Source organism: Micropterus dolomieu, linkage group LG15 (genome assembly GCF_021292245.1).
Source record: "Micropterus dolomieu isolate WLL.071019.BEF.003 ecotype Adirondacks linkage group LG15, ASM2129224v1, whole genome shotgun sequence".
Lineage (NCBI taxonomy): Eukaryota > Metazoa > Chordata > Actinopteri > Centrarchiformes > Centrarchidae > Micropterus > Micropterus dolomieu.
The window spans coordinates 21174472-21181618 of NC_060164.1; the positions used below are offsets into that span (position 1 = coordinate 21174472).

General features: G+C 41.4%; 1 long non-coding RNA gene across 1 annotated transcript in view; it reads left to right on the top strand.

Moving 5' to 3' along the window:
• Window positions 1-6127, top strand: part of LOC123984409 — a 9698-nt gene extending 3571 nt beyond the window's left edge. Inside the window, exons 2-3 of the long non-coding RNA XR_006828440.1 lie at window positions 5868-5939; window positions 6039-6127. This is a non-coding gene — a long non-coding RNA (uncharacterized LOC123984409). The remainder of the gene's footprint in view (window positions 1-5867; window positions 5940-6038) is intronic.
• Window positions 6128-7147: the final 1020 nt, after the last annotated feature.

The following is a 7147-nucleotide window of genomic DNA, read 5'->3' on the forward strand; positions in this document are numbered from 1 at the left end:
AAAAAATAAATTTGCATTCTTATTTTGTCTTACATATGCTTTGTCTTCCCATACTGTACATGATGGGCCGTTATTTGAGGACTCTCGAAGAAAAAAAAATCACTACAAGATCGTCTAGACACTTATGTATCAGATGTCCACATAACGTGGCTTATAGGAGCTACCAGTCTTCTTAACGTACCTAAACAGCAGCCACGAGCTTTACAGTCTCACATTAACGACAACACCGAATACCACAGCCTGCGTTTAAGCTGTAAACTGTAAATGAGGCAGCTCAGAGTGTGTGTTTGTGTGTGTGCAACAGTAACAGTACTAATAGCTTTTTAGCAGTTTGTAATAGAGACACGGTTTTTACTGCATGTGTACGAATGTGTGTGTCTGTTTGTATGAGAGTATGTGTGTGTGTTTATGGGCTAATTAGGATTGGAGTTACACCATAATTAGTTTTGTGGCATTCCCACAGCACAGCGTATCCTGTTACAGCTCATATGCATAATTAGGGAAAATAAACATTCAGGGCTTCGGTTGGCTGTTATGAATCTTTCAACGCTTTCCTTGTTTTCCCCTCTTACTCTACTCCCTCCTCTCTCCTCTTACTTCTCTTGTTTTGTCTATCTCACAAACTAACACATGATCTTTCCTTCCTTCCAGTTTCCCAGTGGTAAAAAGGTGAGAGCTGCTGCCTGAACTGTTTCTATCCCATCTACAGCAAAACACAGCTCTGCATCAAGACAAAAACACACACACAAACTCACACAGGGCATCTATAAAAGTGTAGACAGAGTGAAGACAGAAAGCAGTGAGTGTCCATAAAGATGTAATGGAGGATCAATTAACTTGTTTGTCACAAACACACCTCCCCATTCATAGTTAAAGTTTGGAGGTAAGACAGCTATCTTTTCTGGTTCTGATTTTAGTTTACATGTCTGGTTTTGCAGATAGTGTTAGTGAGCTGACTTACACACTTAAACTTACAACAGTGCCTCCTGTGGCACCAGATGGCAGACACTGTCATCACACATTTGCGATAAATATAAAATAGACGTATATAAATCCTAAATCAAATAGTCACTGTTGATGTGGGAATATGGTTACATTTTGCAGCTAAAAATCTAAGAGTAAAAATAAACATTTGTACTTCTCTGCCATTCTATTTCTCTCAGCTCTTCCTGAATGAGCAGAAAGACTTTTTTTTCACACTGGCGCTCCAGAGCAGACACATGATGTCAATCCCTCTATTTATTATGTTTATTTTGCTCTCTCTCTTCATAACATACTGGAAATGTCAGCCTCAGTTTCTAGCAATGTGTCTCTTGGCTTGACATTAAAAGACATGACAGCAAGGAGTGTATTTTTCCTCTGAATGTGTGTGTGTGTGTGTGTGTGTGTGTGTGTGTGTGTGTGTATGTATGTGTAGGTTACTGACAGATTTTTCTTTACACTTCCTGCTGAGATTGACTTTAGCCATTTAGATCTGCGTGTATTTGTGTTTGTCCAGAATCACGGGCCATGCTCACTTTGCTGTAGCGGACATGTATATTTGTTTGTGTATGTATGAGTATGTGCGTGCGTACGTGTGTGCGTGTCTTCAGCCATATTTTCAAATGTCTCTAATGAGAAATTGTTGAGGTACAGCGCTGAATCTTCTTTGCCACAGTTAATTTACTTTTCCAGGTAACACGTCCATATTTTAAAACCACCTATTGCTCAACAGATGAACTGAAATTTCAGTGCAAGTGAAAAGTTATCCTGCACTCCTAAAAGTTGTGTTTACAAGGTTGATTTTGAAATGGTTGTGACCTGCGGGTGTTTATAAGGCAAGTTTAGCTTGTGAACAACTAAGAAGTCACTGAAACAGACTTGCTAGAGGGGAAGAAATTAGTTCCAGAGAGAATGGGGGAGAGGAGAGGGAGGAAGGAAAAGGGTAAGGTAGAGAGAGAGGAGGGCAATGGAAAGATGAGGAGAACTGGGGGAGCAGGAACAAGACTTTATCATGTCTGACTTACATATCTGAAACGAATGTAGATTTGTAGTTAAGCTGCAAGACAATAGTTCCCTTTTGGTGTTGAGCACACACGAAAACCCTCCCAAATGTGATATAACCTGAAATTAAAACATGTGTAGACATACAGATATGCCATCCTGCGTATTAGCCTGTACATTAATGTGTCTGCCTGTGTATGTGTGTGTGTGAGGCATGCATGCTTGCAGATTTCAGGCTGGACAGAGAGCAGATGTCGAGAACGTGCTAAATGACTGACTTGTTGATAATCAGCCTGCCATTAACTGTACTGGGGTTTACATGCGTGTGCACGTAAAAACCCAGGAGGTACATGCTGGTAGCTATGTCTGAGTGGAGGGTTGGGGGTTGAGGTTATTTCTCTTCGGTTGTGCACACACACACACTCTCATGCCTTCTTACCCATCTTACATCTTACCGTAAGCCCCTGAATGTTCAAAGGTTGACTCCTGATCAAATAAAACTTTGGATTCTAGCTAATTAAAAGATCCAAACTGCTCCCCTTTAAATTTTCAAAAAGGTCTTGACCATCTGCTACTTAAAAAAGTACATGTTAAACAGATTATAGATTCATTATGCATGCAAGAGTTTAAAAATAAACCAAGTAATCTAAATACATTTAAATTTAGACTGAAAATACTGACTGAAATATTATCTTGTGAAGATTGAGTCCACATGATTTCAAAATTTATACTGTGTTAGATTTTTATCTGCCTGTACTATAAAATTTTGTGGTGTATACGTGTATGTTTTCCGTTTGGTCTGATTGTGCCAAGCTGGATTAGTCCATCACAGTGAATGAATTGGATGGATCTGAAGTAGTTAATTTGAGCCAAGGTCACGTAAACACAGCCTGATAGAACAGATTTGATTTCCATCAAACTCACTGGGGACAGATACACTTAACTCTACCTACAACATACACAACCACTCACACACTTGAACACAGACATACAGACACAGAAGCACCTGTAAAAGCTGAGCATTCAAGTATAGTGATTACTTATTTCCACAGAGAGTTGTGGAGGGTAAAGAAAGAAAGACAGACAGAAATAAAGAGTGAAAGAAAACTCACACACACTGCAGACACACACACATGACTGTTTTGTTCAACAGCTGCACTTCCTCATGGCTCCGACTCAGCACATTTCCATCAACCACCTCTGCCAGACCACAACACACTCCAACAACAGCCTACTTTAACACACACACACACACACACACACACACACACACACACACACACACACACACACACACAGCGCTGAGTGCATTAGCTGTGTAGATTAATGAAAATGTCTCTCTGAAGAAGGAATAGAATACCTTGTACTGTGAAATTGCTTGCAGACTGTGTGTGTGTGTGTGTGTGTCAGAGGCGAGAACAGCATGTTTCATCTCAAACCTTGTTTCTCACTGCTACTACTACGACGACGACTACTACTCACTCTCTTTCCTTGTCTCTCCCTCCGTCACGCTCCCTTACTGGCCATTCATTTACACTTGTCAAGACGTAGCCATTAAGCCCGAAAGCCTGCGCCGAAATTTTATTACAAAACCATTTGTATTCCTGAAAGAAAAATAAATCCAACGTTCCCTCCGACTGCATTAGGGCCACGGTTTGGTGATTTGTTTAGGTTGATAACACTCACGGCCCACAAGCCACTCAAACACTGATGTGACTGGAAAATAACTAGACCTTCATTCTGTCTTCCTTGCTTGCTTGCTTTCTTTCTTTGGGGCCATAGAAGGGCCCTTGTCTGAATGTTAACCAGCTGGCTGTAACATAAAGTCATACTTTATTTGACTTCTATTAGAAGAACAAGACATCTAATGAAGAGGGCTGTTTATGCACTATGGGTCTATATGTCTGTGGAAGAGAGAGAGAGAGAGAGAGGGAGAGAGAGAGAGAGAGAAAGAAAGAAAGAAAGAAAGAAAGGTGGGGAACAGCTCTCAGTAAAGCAGTTGGATTTTCTCAGAGCTCTCGTAAAAGCAAGTGGTCCCGATCAAAATGACCAGGAGGGAGCAGGCTAATAAGGCAGATTGTGTCCCAAAATTTGTGCGCTTTCATACGTGTGCGTCTATCATCCTGGAATGAGAAATTCACCGGAGTGTTTCTCCATTTATCGTTTCATCCCAGAGCAACAAATTCTTCTATCCCCAGTTCAAAAACTTGAGCCTGATTTCCAGACTATTTGTCTGGCTGCTTCATGGTCGCAGTGATTTCATGACAGTATCCATACCCAAGCGCGGGCGGATTGGGGTTTTATCTTCCTGACATAGTAGCAATTGTACAATGTGATGGCCTTGGAAAAGTAATGGCTATTCACATTGGACTGCCAAAATGAAACCCAACTCTAGATGACTGGGAGAATGTTCCCACATATCTTGTTAAATTGTCTCTGTCTGCTCATTCATTTTGCAATTGTTTTTTCTTTCTTTTTTCTCCTCTTTCTGCCTTTCTTTTCTTCCTTCTTTCTTTGCTCTTGGCTCTCTCCACTGGGCTTTGTTTGAAGTCTGCTTTACGCCAGTATAGGGACCCCCCTGTCCTTCCCATGGTAGTATAAATGACAGCTAGTGAAACATGATACACTATCCCACCATAAAAAAACACAAAGCCATGATAGCCGTGCCGCTCACTCTGTTAATCAAATTCGCCGTAATTGTCATCTGAAGATTTTAAAGGACGCAGAGGGGAAACCATAAGACAAACCTTTGGACCTGTAGCCCTAGGGTCAGTGTGAGAGTGTGTGTGTGTCTTCAGGGATCTTCTGAGAGTTTGTATATGGTCATGCTGAGTTAAGGAGCTGTGTCTGAGTTCTGGATGGAGAGTCTCCTAAGGGAGCCTATCGTCCACCCACTCTTTGTCTCAGTCTGTCTGTTTCTGTGTCTCCCCATGTTAAATCCTCCCACCCAGTCTGTCTGTTTTTACTTGTTCTCTCCCTTATCCTTTAACTGTCTCCGTCATTGGCCTCATTTTCAACAATGGTTTAAAAGTAAATTTTAACACAACAGTTCTAAGACTGTTTCATGTTTTGAGCTATTTTTAAGACCAGTAAGCTACACAATAAAACAAGTCACTCTTCTTCACAAAGGCTAATGTCTTTGATTCAAAGAAGAGAAGAGGAAAACTTATGTGAGGGTCTGGGATGACAGTTTTACTCATGCAAGTTGTTTTATTCACATTTATCTAATCGATTTCCCCGAAATTATTTTTGTCCAGCAAAGGCAGACAATAAAAGCAGTAACAACAAAACAACATGTAACATATTTCGTAACTTATTTTGTTAGCAAAAGTGTCACAATCACATATTTCAGTGTCTGCGCAGGTTTTAGATATCTTATTTTAGAATGAAACTCCAGATTTTGACACGACCGCACTGCACACTTTTGACCATTTTTTATTTCCTAGCTCAACCATGTGGCTATTCGATCAGCTATGGTCTGACTGGTTCTATAATGGAGTAGGCGGTGGTGTATGATCTGTGAGCGATTCAGAGCCATTCTGATGGGCTCTAAATAGTAACAACTATTTGTCTGTTTTGCCACATGCCCAATGTGTCAGCACTAATTAACCAGGTGTAACACATAGTACACCCGCTGTTCGCAATTCTGATGCTGCATTATGAGTAATGATGATTTGTGAGTGTTCTGTCACTGAAAACAATGCTGAACTGTCCCGTGTGAGTCTAACTGGGAAATGTGAGTACACATTAGTCGGCTGTTTTTACACTACACAATGAAGAGTCAAGGAAATAATTAAACAAAAAAGATGATAACCAATCAAAGATATGAAGCACAAGACAATGCCAGTAACTGACATGTGGTTATGCTCTTTCTGTGCCACCAGGAATCCACCCAGAAAATCAAATCGAAAGAGCCGACTCCCAACTGGACAACCTGCATGACTTCACATCACTCAGTGAGCATTTCACAGGGTAACTGACCGTATTACAGCACCAGGCAAATATGCACTTTATCGCCTACTCAAGTCTTTGATTTCCCTTTCTGCTCCATTTAGATTGACATAAATTGTGCAATAGAGTAGTTTCTGCTCCAGGCGGACAGGCAGCTGGCTGGAGGGGATGAGAGACGGAGAGAGGAGTGTATCGTCAGTTAACTACAGAAATTCAATTCTGTTCATCCCTAATGAAGCATTTAAATCGTGACTGCGTTTATGTGCACGTGTGTATGTGTATGTCGATTCACACCCATGTGCTACTGACCACATGTTTAACAAGGCGTTCCAGTGATCCTGCAGGCACAAGTGTTTACCCAAAGTCCTGACCTCCTTACACTGACACTTTCCATGCTGATATAAATAAATACCACACACACACATATACTGTACAAACGCACACACACACGGCAGCAACGATGCAGGTAACTTAATCCTCATTGTCCTCCATTTTCTCCATTGGCCAACAGTAGTCACATGTCCTTGCTATCAACCAATCAGATTCCACGTCCTTAATGATACAAAGGATATTTTTATACCAAGCACTTGTTGTTGAGAGGCCTTCTGTAAAAATTGTGTTAGGGTGGGAGTGGGATCATATTGGATTGCACCGTGTGCATGTGTGTGCACATGTGTGTGTGGTTTGAAATGGGATAGGTCAGAGAAGCCTGCGCTAATATGTCCTAAAGAATGCTTATGACGAGGTGCTAACTCGCAGTGATTGCAACTGCTGGTGGCAGAGGGAGAGAGAGACACTCCAGTTTTATTTGGGTGGCTGTGGAAAGGTCCCATCATGCTATATGTTGACAGGACATTTGTCAAATTGGAATGACGCAACTTCTGTGAGTCTTCTAGTCACGTTGCACGGCTCCAGTTATGCCGATATACAGTATGTCTTGCTTGAAAAACTGGTTCAAACATTGCGACAGTCTGAGATTCATGCCATTTGCCTGACGAAGCCAGGGTTGAAACTTTGGGTCTGTTCTAATTCCCACACTTGCATTCTCACCTATGAGCTGGTTTTGGGACTGAGGGGAAATCAAAAGTTTGAAGTTGAAGTTTAGGACATGCTGGATGAAGCCTAGGGCTGTGCAATTAATCACTCACTCTCAGCCAGGCTGTGATGTTTAGTTCAGCTCAAGTCGACATGACTGGGTTATAACTGTTGCAAC